This window comes from Sphaerodactylus townsendi, linkage group LG01 (genome assembly GCF_021028975.2).
Source record: "Sphaerodactylus townsendi isolate TG3544 linkage group LG01, MPM_Stown_v2.3, whole genome shotgun sequence".
Taxonomy (NCBI): domain Eukaryota; kingdom Metazoa; phylum Chordata; class Lepidosauria; order Squamata; family Sphaerodactylidae; genus Sphaerodactylus; species Sphaerodactylus townsendi.
Window position 1 is genome coordinate 193629768 of NC_059425.1, and position 13339 is coordinate 193643106.

Sequence of the window (13339 nt, forward strand, 5' to 3'; positions counted from 1 at the left end):
CGAAGCCTAAAGAAAGCCCAAAATATTCTGAGAGACCCGTCTCATCCGGCACGCTCTCTTTTTGAACTGTTGCCATCTGGCAGACGATACAGGTCTATCAAAACTAGGACAAAGAGGCTTAGAGACAGCTTCTATTCTAGAGCTGCGGCTATGCTGAACTCCGTGGCTTCGTGTTGATGTGTTTGGGGCTGTGTAGGGATGGGTGGAGGAAGGGGAAAGTGAGGATGGGGTATGAGTCTGGAATTGTGTGCATCGAGGAATGCTGCTGTAAATTTCGCTGTGCGTGCACAATGACAATAAATGCTTATGAATGTATGAGATCTTCCCCTATGAGGTACCGTCCAGCATGGTGTAGTGGTTAGAGTGCATGAGAGCCAGTGTCATGTTGTGGTTAAATAAAAATCTGAAAAACCTAGCTTTGAAACCCGATTAAGCCAGGAAAGCAAGCTGGGTCCCTTGAGCCAGTCACACACTGTCAACTTAGCCTACCTCACACGATTGTTGTGAGGATAAAATGGATGAGAACAATATAAATCCATTTGAGTCCCCACTGAGGAAAAAGGCAGCATATCAATGAACTAAATAAACAAATAAAGCCGTCTAAACAACACATTATTGATGAGCCCCGCGTCAATCCTTTGTTCTGTTTTGTTTGATTTTGTTCTATGGTATTTATTATCCCAGCCCTCAGCTGTTGTTAGCATAGTCCGAAACACTGGCCCAAAGTATCTGGACTAGCTCTGACCAGCTTGTATTTTTTGCTTGCAATGTAAAAGGCTTCCTGGTGTGTGGGATAGGAAAAGAGGATCCCTTGATATCTGCATATGCTGGGTCTACTGGTCTCCCAATGATAGGAGAAAGAGAAAAACAATGGGACTCTTTTCTTTTCTTGTTACACCACTAGGATAGTGAAGGTAATAAATTCACAGTATTACCACCAATCACCTTTATTTTCCTGGCAAGTCACACAGCCAATTCATGGTGTCTCTCCGTGGGATTTTCAAGGCGGAGGTTGTTTCCCATGGTCTGCCTTTGCTCTGTGACTCTGTGCTTCCTTGGCAGTCGCCCATGCAAATACTAACCAGGGCTGAGCCTCTTCACTTCCAAGAACCAATGAGGTCAACTAGCCTGGCCCCATTCAGGACAGGACAAGAGATGAGGAGAGGTGGTTTGCCATTGCCTGCTTCTGAATAGCAACCCCTGGACTTCCTTGGTGGTCTCCCATCCAAGGACTAACCAGGACTGACCCTGCATAGCTGCTGAGATCTGACGAGATCAGGCGAGCCTGGGCCATTCAGGACAGAACAAGACATGACAGAGGTGGTTTGCCATTGCCTGCCTCCATGTAGCAATTCTGGAATACCTTCTTGGTCCTTCATCTAAGGACTAACCAGGACTGACCCTGCATAGCTGCTGAGATCTGATGAGATCAGGCGAGCCTAGGCCATTCAGGACAGAACAAGACATGACAGAGGTGGTTTGCCATTGCCTGCCTCCATGTAGCAATTCTGGAATACCTTCTTGGTCCTTCATCTAAGGACTAACCAAGGCTGACCCTGCATAGCTTCTGAAATCTGATGAGATCAGGCGAGCCTGGGCCATTCAGGACAGAACAAGACATGACAGAGGTGGTTTGCCATTGCCTGCCTCCATGTAGCAATTCTGGAATACCTTCTTGGTCCTTCATCTAAGGACTAACCAGGACTGACCCTGCATAGCTGCTGAGATCTGATGAGATCAGGCGAGCCTAGGCCATTCAGGACAGAACAAGACATGACAGAGGTGGTTTGCCATTGCCTGCCTCCATGTAGCAATTCTGGAATACCTTCTTGGTCCTTCATCTAAGGACTAACCAAGGCTGACCTTGCTTAGCTCCTGAGATCTGATGAGATCACAGCCTGGGCCCATCTAGGACAGAATGCACATGACAGAGGTGGTTTGCCATTGCCTGCCTCCATGTAGCAATTCTGGAATACCTTCTTGGTCCTTCATCTAAGGACTAACCAAGGCTGACCTTGCTTAGCTCCTGAGATCTGATGAGATCAGGCGAGCCTGGGCCACACAGGTCAGGGCAAGAGATGGACAGAGGTGGTTTAGCCATTGCCTACCTCTGCGTAGCAACCCAGGACTTCCTTACTGGTCTCCCATCCGAGTACTAACCACAGCTGTCCCTGCTTTGCTTCCAAGATCAGACGAGACTGGGCCAGACTGGGCTATCCAGGCAACTGATTGTATAGTTTAATCCCGCATTACCAGAGTCCACAGAATCAGGGGATGAGAAGTATAGAGGAGAAGAAGAAGAAGAAGAAGAAGAAGAAGAAGAGTTTGGATTTATATCCCCCCTTTCTCTCCTGCAGGAGACTCAAAGGGGCTTACAATCTCCTTGCCCTTCCCCCCTCACAACAAACCCCCTGTGAGGTGGGTGGGGCTGAGAGAGCTCCGAGAAGCTGTGACTAGCCCAAGGTCACCCAGCTGGCGTGTGTGCGAGTGCACAGGCTAATCTGAATCCCCCAGATAAGCCTCCACAGCTCAGGCGGCAGAGCTGGGAATCAAACCCGGTTCCTCCAGATTAGATACACGAGCTCTTAACCTCCTACACCACTGCTGCTCCTCCCCACCCTCTTCCACATCCACAACACCTAAGGCCTACCCTCCACCCCACATATGATCTGGGCACCCAATCAACAGAGCCCACCCTTCTCCCTAGCCCTGCTGCATACATGGGTTTTATTTCCATTCAGCCCTGCGCTGCATAAATCACTTCTAGCAGGCCCTTCGGAAGAGCTTGCTACTGACATGTTTGCATCCTGCAGAGCCCGATCACGGGTTGTGGCGATGGCCACACTCAGGCACAAGCCCGTTCTTTCCCCACCTGCCCTGGGTCTGGAAATCCCCGTTCTCAAAGGTACCTGTGCACAAGGATGCAGACCTCCAAATGGGAAGGACCAAATACATTCCAGATGCAGAGACTTGTGAGCGCTGCACAGGGGATGGCATTCCTTCAAAGTTACTATGCCCGTGTAGAGACAGTACTTTGTAAAACGAAACAAAACCCTGCAAAATCTTGCCAGGACGAACGGGCAACACGGAACGCTTCCACAACGAAAAGGGGAGGGCAACTTTTGCCACGAGTAACATTTAAAATTGCCAAGAATTGACGAAGTCTCTGATAGTTTTCTCTAGCTAATCAGAGGAACAAGGAGAAGGCATTTCATCAGCAAAGTGGAAGAAACTTTTCAAGTATGGCCCCAGAGGCATTGATGGGATTCAAATAATTTAACAACTGGTGCAAACCTGCTGAATCCCATCACTGCAATACCACCCAGGGGGACATATGGTGTCAAATGTCCTTGGGCTGCAGCCATTTAGTCACGTGGGGGGGGGGGCAGAAAATCGCCCCCCACACTCCTCCTCCTCCCCTCCAGGTCCATACACTGACTTCAAGACCTGGTGCAAAAAAAGTTGTTTGGTTGTGGTGGGGGAGGGCGGCTGCCCATACATGTGTGGGGGTGTGTGGGGGGGGGTGTGGGGGTGTGGGGGTGGGTGGGTGTGACCCGCAGAACCAATTCTTTTGGTGAACTACATCATTATATCTGACCACTACACTAACAAGAAACCTAAGAATAGCTTATACTTCTATTAGATTCCAATCAATGCCTTCAGCAGCGCTTAGATTCCAATCAATTAGATTGGCAGCAGTGCTTAGATTCCAATCAATTAGATTCCAATCAATGCCTTCAGCGGAGCCCTTCGGGGATCGAGCGGTATATAAATTTAAGAAATAAATAAATAAATAAATAAAATAGTGGTAGATACACACGAGTACCATTTTCTCAGCGCTTTTGTATCTGTGGAAAACAAGAGCCTGAGGATCTCTTTCATTACATACTCTCCTGTCCTTTATATTCAGAAATAAGGAAAAGGTTTTTGGAGCCAATACTACCTAGGACAGCTTTTTTGTCCGATGATGAGAAACTGATTTTCTTATTATCTGATATTGATTCCTATGTTTCTTACAAGATGGCTCTCTTTGCCCTGGCAGCTAGGAAATTACGAGCAAAGTATTTAAAGCGCTGTTTGAACTGATGTTCCAAAGTACTGGAGATTAACTTAGACTAGCTGAAGAAGCTGCAAAAACATCTGACGTGGAAAGTATTTGATGGGGAATTTTAATTTAGAGATTGCGAATACTAATAATTTATAAAACTAAGTCATTGTTTTAATTTAAATTATTGTTTTAACTAAGTTACTGTTTTAACTGCATGTATCTTTGTATTGTTATAGCCAATGGCTCAAACAATAAATACTTGACTGACAAAACTACTTCATTGAGTAAGATGCAACCACTGGATTTACACTCCTGTGGTACTTCCAGGAAGACGAAGGTCTCATCAAAGACAAGCAAGCAAGAAGCTGAGATATTCCCATTAGACCAACTAAACGTTTCTAATAATGTGGTTTCTCTCTAAATGGGCCTTAATCTCTTTAAACGCAGGCATTCCCCATTAATTGCAGTCAGTTTCTATTTAAGGTGACTGCGGAGGAATCGAGGTCTGTCTCATTGGGATTACCTGCCGTAACAGTGAATTGATTAACAGTTAAATCCACCTAAGAGACACAGACAGACCCATCAAGTGAGAATGATTAGCCAGGTCTGACAGTACAGGGTTTTTAAAAACAAAAACAAAACAGCTACCTATAACAGAGACTGAAACGGGACTGTCGTTAACAAAGCAGGCATTGTGAATAGATCCCTGATAATTAAGGAGTTTGCCCATCCTACTGGGAGAAAAGAATCTGCGGGTCTGCCACGAGAAACTAGCTGCCTGGGGAGGGGCATAAGCAAGCCACAGAGGGAAGCGATGATCAGGGCAGTGAACCGGATCTGATCTCGCCAGAGTACACCCAGCTGAGAACTCCTCTGCTGTACAGGTCCTCTTCTGTCTGGGGCAGCACTCTGGAGACAGCAAGGTCAGGAAGAAAAGTCAGACCTGATTTCCTTGGCCATCCCAGCTTCTGGCCCACATCTCACAGAAGATCTAAAGCCTAGAGGGCACGGAAGTGGCAAAGTGCCAAGATTTGACGGTCCTGGGTTTCGAGGGCTCCAGAAAATCTTCAAGGTCCAATGGCAAGGCAGTGGTCCCTCAGACTGTAGGTCAGAACCCAAAAGTAGGATGCAAAAGGTAAGTTGTGAGACCAGGAGGGAGGCAGGAGAGAAGGCTCAGGGGAAACTTTGGATTTGCCTCTACAGAACGTTTGAAATGCCCCAACCTAGATGGCTCAGCCGAGCCCAGCCTTGTCAAAAATGAGAAGCTAAGCAGGGACAAGCAAGGTTAATACTTGGATGGGAGACCACCAAGGAAGTCCACAGTTGTTAAGTAGAGGCAGGCAATAGCAAACCACCTCTATTTGTCTCTTGCTTCAAAAACCCTACGGGGTTGAGATAAGTTGGCTATCACTCGATGGTAGTTCACAACACCAGGATGGCTTGCCCACTTGTATCAGATTTTGTTAACTAAACAGAGAATAGCTGGCACTCAGATGTTATGGACTGTCCCATCAGCCTACCAGCATGTGGTGGCCATGGCGGCGAAATGACTCAAGAGGATTGTAGTCCATGCCTCGGGAGTATAAAAGGTTAAAACCCTCACGACCCCTAAGGGTTGCCATAAGTCGACAAAAAAAGAGAGTCCAGAATGGCCATGTCGCTCAATAGAGGGATACATTTATAAACACTAAGAGTGGAAAATGCCATATAAACGTGATCCATGTGAAATGATGAGATTCTTCTGTTTATTTTGGGAGTGGGTGGGGGAAGTTTGAAGTTACTTGGCAAGTTAAAATCTGAAAAGTCAAGGAAGTTTAGAAGCGGGTTCAAATTCAAAATGTCTGAGAACCACTAGCTTCAGCAGGCCCTCTAGCTGCGCCCACCACGCAGATGCGCCCCAAAACTCTTTCCCCAGGACCGTACGCCACTTTTTAAAACCAAGGTTGGAGAGATACAGGTCAAACCACGATCCCAACAATACATAATACAAGGGAACATGGACGTATGAAAGCCTTAAAAAACACATTTCCTAGGCGGGGGAAGGACATCAATTAGATGCCGCTGACATCTCAGTGCTTTCCCGGTAAATCATGATGCTTCTTGTTCCCAGGGGCTGCGTGGTGGTTCTGCTGTTAAAAACAGGTTCCATGCTAAGAAAATCTAATGTTGCCTGTGACATGATTAAGCAGCAGTTTGTAGAGTGAGAAAAATCAATTTAACACGTTATTTAACATCTACATGTGCCCCTCACCCAGCTGGCCCGGGGTTTCAAACTGGGTTATCATCAGAATGCAGATGACACCCAGCCAGAGGTGGGATCCAGCAGGTTCTCACAGGTTCCCGAGAGTAGGTTACTAATTATTTGTGTGTGCCGAGAGGGGGTTACTAATTGGTGATTTTGCCACGTGATTTTGGCCTTAGTTACGCCCCTCCTCTCAGCAGTAGCGCGCAGAACTTGAAGCAGTCTAGCAGGAGGTGCACCGGCGTGGGTGGCAGCCTGCGCCTGCGTGCATTCATTTCCTGCCCAAGGAAATGAATGCCCCGCCCCCAGAATGCCCAGCCACGCCCCTGTCATTCCCCGCCCAGCCCCATTGGCGCTACGCCACAGTTTGAATCCTACCACCATGGGAACCTGCTACTAAAATTTTTGGATCCCACCACTGCACCCAGCTATATCTGCTGATGGGCAGCTGGCTGGATTGGCTACATTGGACAGATGGTTGGAGGCTGTGGTTGAATTGGCTACAATTGAATCCATCGAGGTCCTGCGCCTGGGCCAAGGAGATCTAAGATTGGAGTGTCAGCTTCCCATTCTTGACAGCTAACACCTGCACCATCCATCAGGAGTTTGGGAGCGATTTCAGATGCCTTCTTACCAATGGAGGTCACCAGAGTGGCATTTTTCCACCTTTGCCAGATTTGGCAACTGGTCCCCTATCTTGCCCTAACCTTGCCACTGTAATCCATGCAAGGGTCACCTCCAGGTTAGACTACCGTAACCTGTTCAATGCAGGGCTACCCTGGAGACGCCTCCAGAAACTCCAACTGATCCAGATTACAGGGGTGAAGGGCCTGCACGTTATCAACCAGGGCTCCACCAGCTGCACTGGCTCCAAGTAGTGTACCAAATCAGGTTCAAGATTTTGGTGTTAACCTTTAAAGCCCTAAACGAACCTGCAGGACCACTTTCCCCAACATACCCCCAAAGAGTGCTTCGCTCAGCTGGAAACAACCGACTGGTGGTCCCTAGCTCAAAGACCATCCAGCTGTCCTTGACCAGAGCCAGGGCCATTTTGGCTCTGGCCCTGATCTGGTGGAATTCTCTATCAAGTGAGGCACGGACCCTGTGAGATCCGATGTGATTCCACAGGGCCTGTAAAACAGAGATGTTCCATGAGGCCTGACTTTGAGATCAGCAAAGGTTTCTATTTAGCTGATCTGCTTTCCCTTTCCCCTTCTTTCCCCACTTCCCTTTAGATTTCTCTTTTATTTATTCTTGAATTCCGAATTCCATCACCCTTATTAGTGTGTTAGTTTTTCCCGTCTTTTTCCCATCTCTGATTGGCCTTCCCATTTGTATATGTTAGGGCCCCACTGTGTGTTTTTATCCAATAAGGGTTTTAATTGCTTTATATAGTGGAGAGCCCCTTAAGCTCTGCTCCCAAGAAATCAGGTATTCAGAAGAACCCAAAGTTAGTTAATAAATAAGACTTCTTCACATTTGGGGTTCATTCCTGGGCAAGGAGGATGAAATATGAAGGTCGCTCTTAATGTATAATGGACACTTAATCCCAAGTAATTCACACCTCATTAATGAGGTGCAAAATAAAACTCAGGTTTCCTGACCTTGCTGAGTTCTACAGATCTTCCGGATGCCTGGCCTACACTTTCGGTCCTTCTCGGTTAAAAGAATTTCATTATGTTCTGACCTGGATGATTCAGGCTGTCCAATCACATCAGAGCTTAGCAGCTAAGCAGGGTCGACCCTAGATAGTGCTTGGATAGAAGACCAAGAGGAAATGCCAGGGTTGCTACACAGGCATAGGCAAAAGACAAACCACCTCTGTTCATCTCTTCCTTTGAAAACCCTACAGGGTTTGGCTATCACACCACCAGTTGTGAAAGGAAGCTCGTCTGGATGGCCTGGCCTGGCCCAGTTGTATCAGATTTTGTTAGCGAAGTAGAGTCAGTCTTTCCTAGTTCATTGGGAGACTACCAAATAAGTCCACAGAGGCAGGCAATGGCAAACCACCTCCAAAAGTCTCTTTCCTACAGGGTTGCCATAAGCGGCTGTGATTTGACAGCAAAAAATTGGAACCTGTTCGTCTCTTGACTTGAAAACCCTACAGGTGCACCGTAAGTTGGCCACAACTTGATGGAACTTCCCATTTCATTGTATAAGCAGCTGTCTCAATCACAGTCCGCTCCCTGGCACGGTTTCTCCAGTCAAAGACCACCGAGACCAATGGGCTTAACCTGGACAAACTCTGCATACGTGTGATTGGTGTTTGGAATATGCTGCCACAGGAGGTGGTGATGGCCACTAACCTGGATAGCTTTAAAAGGGGCTTGGACAGATTTATGGAAGAGAAGTCTATTTATGGCTACCAATCTTGATCCTCTTTGATCTGAGATTGCAAATGCCTTAGCAGACCAGGTGCTCGGGAGCAGCAGTAGCAGAAGGCCATTGCTTTCACATCCTGCATGTGAGCTCCCAAAGGCACCTGGTGGGCCACTGCGAGTAGCAGAGAGCTAGACTAGATGGACTCTGGTCTGACCCAGCAGGCTTGTTCTCATGTTCTTTGTATGTTCTTATGCATAGGATGGTGTCGTCAGACAACTCCACAAAAAGCTATCAGGGAACTTGACATTTCAACGTCAGTTTCTCAAAGGGCCCTCGTTGCTTGTGATCCTCGCTCAGCGCGTCACAGAAAATGCCTCTGTGTGGCTGTTATGTGAAACAGTAACCCATCCACTTCGGTGTGTGCGCGTGCGCTTTGTTAAATGCCATCGAATCACTTCTGACTGATGGTGACCCTATGAATTAATGGCTTCCAAAACAACTGATCGTTAACAGCTTTGCTCTGGTCTTGCAAACTCGGGGCTTAGATTTTAATCACACTGGGTGAGGAGGGGTAATTGGGGGCTCCCATCATGGACATTATTGTCCTGAACTATGTGGATGCAGGTTAATCCAAATTTATCTGAACAGGTGACTCAGACAGGCTGAGTTCCCGGCCATAACCACAATGCACAGATATTAGACGAACTGGTTCTCGGAATCATAAGCCGCAATGAAATCATCAGGGATTACCGAGTCCCCTTAATTCATCAGGAACTTTATCTCAAAACCCTCCTAAAGGAACGAAGAGGCTCACTTACTTGTGTTGGGTCCTGGTTTACTGCATAGGGGAGAGTCAGGCTCAGTATATTTGGAGAAGACACTGGATCAGAGACCCACAGATCAACAGCACTAGACTCTAAAAATCACACGCAGAGAACAGAATACTCACTTCTTGGTTCCCGGGGTCCATCCACTGTAACCTTGATAGCTCTGTGGTACGTAGCAACTTGGGGGGGATTTGTAAGGACTGTTATTGTCAAAGTAAAGCTCTTCCCTGTGCAGGAGGGTGAAAAGAGGGGGAGGAGAAAAGAAGAAGAGGAATGACTATGACAACATGGTTGCACTTTTTCTCCAGAAAGAAGCTATCACAATTCACCCCACACCACAAATCTGAAATTTTAAGCCCCATCATAACACAGGAACATAAACATACATTGCTTCCATTTCATTCTAATGCTTGGAACCTGGCCAAATACTGCAAATTTAACATTTCTCCTTATGACAGAATGGTGGGGAAATAATCAGAGATTCCACCAAGGCAGCACCTTTGGAGATCAAGTCCATAACCCTTTTACTGCTTTGAGACTGCTGTGTCTTTAGCTGCTCCTGAGACCAGGACAAGGAGTAATGGACTCAAGGTGCAGGAAAAGAGATTCCACCTAAACATTAGGAAGAACTTCCTGCCAGTAAGGGCTGTTCGGCAGTAGAATATGTCTTTCTGCATAGCAGGGGGTTGGACTAGATGGCTGTTGTAGTCTCTTCCAACTCTATGATTCTATGAGACAGGTACACACACAGGGCAGCTGATGGTACTTCATCAGAGGAGATGGCCAGCTTTCAGCTGCTGGTACCACAGCAGAATGTTGAATGTTTATATTTTGTATTTTATTGTTGCGCTGTTTGTTATTGTACGTCGCCCAGAGCCCTTCAGGGGTAGGGCGGTCTATGAAGTCTAATAAATAACAAGAAGAAGAAGAAGAAGAAGAAGAAGAAGAAGAAGAAGAAGAAGAAGAAGAAGAAGAAGAAGAAGAAGAAGAAGAAGAAGAAGAAGAAGAAGAAGAAGACGGCGGCTGATCGGCTGACGATTTATCGACGACAGCAGCGACGACGACGGCAGCGACGAGCGACGACGACTTAATTTAATTTAATTTTAATTTAATGCACGGCGGCGGCAATTTTAATGACGACTGAGGGTGGCTGCACATCTTTATAGTGCAAGCCAAGGGCAGAAATGGCAAGTTAGACTATCAACCCTGGGAAAGTCTGCTGGGTGAGTTAAGGCCCACTGCCTTCTCCCTCAGCCTAAGCTCTCTCACAGGATGGTTGTGGTGAGGACAAAATGGAGGAGGGAGAGCAAGCCTATATGCTGCTTTGCCCACCCCCCACCTATCCCCCGGAAAGAAAAAAAGGTATAAAATAAATAAATCTCTGCTGCGTGGCTTGCCAGCCCGCCCCCCCCCCCCCAGGCCACCAGCAAGGGATGGGGGAGTAGAGTTGCCAGATCGAGGTTGGAACTCACCTCGAAATTTGCAGGTGGAACCAGGAGGTTGGCATCCACTGCTGCCTTATGTGCCACAAACAGGCTGAACTCTACACTGCAACGGGGCATTCCATCGCTTCTGCAAGATGGACCACCTTTCCTTTGCATCATGACTTCTTCTTTTAAGAAGAACAAGCAAATTCTGCATTTGGGTCCAATTGGCTTTAACAGAGGTGCTCTCTTCTTCCAACACAGGAGGCAACTTGCATGAGCCATATATGGCCCACCCCACCCTGGTTCTTGTATTGAGCCTATCTGAACATGGAACACAGGAGACGTCTGAGGGGGGATATGATTGAAGTCTATAAAATTATGCATGGGGTAGAAAATGTTGACAGAGAGACATTTTTCTCTCTATCTCACAATACTAGAACCAGGGGGCATGCATTGAAAATGCTGGGGGGGAAGAATTAGGACTAATAAAAGGAAACACTTCTTCACGCAACGTGTGATGGGTGTTTGGAATATGCTGCCACAGGAGGTGGTGATGGCCACTAACCTGGATAGCTTTAAAAGGAGCTTGGGCAGATTTATGGAGGAGAAGTCGATTTATGGCTACCAATCTTGATCCTCTTTGATCTGAGATTGCAAATGCCTTAACAGTCCAGGTGCTCGGGAGCAGCAGCCGCAGAAGGCCCTTGTTTTCACCTCCTGCATGTGAGCTCCCAAAGGCACCTGGTGGGCCACTGCAAGTAGCAGAGAGCTGGACTAGATGGACTCTGGTCTGATGCAGCTGGCTTGTTCTTATGTTCTTATGTTCTTATTATTTTCGGTGAACTCACAACAGGCCGGAATAACTGGAAATCACTTACGCTGAGCAGAAAGCCAAATTCCACTCAGCCACTCATACCAGCATAAATCTGTCCACCTCAGCATTTGTAGTGCCGCACAACTGAAAAGAACTTGCACTTTTCGTATTTTACCTCATGCTTTTTCATTTGTTTGACTCTACCACAATGCGACATAAAGAGAATACGCATCGCTCTGGGGAACTTTTATCCAGTGAGCTAGCGTCTCCTGATTTTAATATGCCTGCGGTAACAGGATGATATCATCATTACCGGAAAAAGACTGGGGGGGGGGGGGGGTTGTTTTATTTTTGGCATGTGTTTGTGTGCGTGTTTTTAAATGCACAGGCATATCCCATATGTTGAGCCCTAAAAAATACCTATTCCCTATGAAAAGTTGCTTTGTGTGCGTTAAGTTTCGAGCGAAATAATAATAATCTGCAAGTCAGCAGATAAAAGGTTCCACATCTTACATGCCTGCCACCGTTAAGAACAGTTAAAAGCCGTAAAGTTTGGAGGAGGAGGAGGAGGAGGAGAGAGAAGTGAGCCGGGAAGACTGTGCCCTTCTGTTCTGCAGAGTCACTGACAGTTCTAATCGGTTAGATATGCGCCCGTTAGTCATCTCAGATAGTCCCAACTGCAAACTGTTTCGAGACAGGAAGAGGTGGGCGGGTGGCAGTGAGTCAATAAAGCAGGCTCCAATCCTAGCCCCCCACCCCCCCCTTCAGCACGGCTCATTCTTTACCAGAATCTCAAAACAAAAAAACTTTTAAAAAATCCCCCCCCTCTCTCTTTTTAACCAGTGACTTTTTTCTCTCAACCCCTTCGGCAAGCTCTCGTGAGCTTTAAATCAAAAACCCCAACTCTTAAACAATATGTACCAGCATAAAACTTAATACAGCCTTTTCAAAGGGTAATACAGAACAGGTTATAGGGATCTAATAGGGAACAGGTCCGTGGCTGTCAGATCTTGTAACTGTCTTTTCAACCCCGGCTCTGGGAACTTGCTTCAGAGCCACACAACATACATTACTGGGCACGTGGCTTCGGATCATCTTGGATATATATTTTTCACAAAGGAGAGGATCTGTTCCGAGGCAACCTCATCGTCTGGCGGAGCCGGAAGGCACGCGTTGCACACAGGCTGAATTCCAGCACTCGACTCCCCACACGGAGCACAACGTTTACAATTAAATCCCTGACTTTCAACATGACATCCTGAGGGCTGGTACAACTACCCTTCCCTTAAAGTTGTAGTATTTCAGTAGAAAGGGATGGAGCCAGACAGGCAGAAGACAGCTGCGACCAACTCCTCCAAAAAATGTGAGTTTGGAGGCAAAAACACTTTTAGTTTTCACCATTACCTCTCAGTGGTTTTAACTGGTGAGCTTTGGACACGGGGCATCTGATTCGTGACGACTGTTTTGTTGTGTCATGGATCCTGTTCATGATTATTTATTATTAACATGATCAAAATGTTAAAGTTGTGTAACTTCCGTAGATCATTTTGCCATCTTCTATTGCACAGAACGTGATAAGAGAGGATACATCCGTGGTGGCGAACCTTTGGCACTCCAGATGTCATGGACTACAATTCCCATCAGCCCCTGCCAGCATGG

At 46.9% G+C, this 13339-nt stretch overlaps 1 protein-coding gene across 1 annotated transcript in view; it reads right to left on the reverse strand.

The window, feature by feature from the left end:
• Positions 1-9662, reverse strand: part of RUNX2 (RUNX family transcription factor 2) — a 190519-nt gene extending 180857 nt beyond the window's left edge. Inside the window, exon 1 of the mRNA XM_048502910.1 lies at positions 9562-9662. The gene's annotated coding sequence lies outside the window, so the exon portion shown is untranslated. The remainder of the gene's footprint in view (positions 1-9561) is intronic.
• Positions 9663-13339: the final 3677 nt, after the last annotated feature.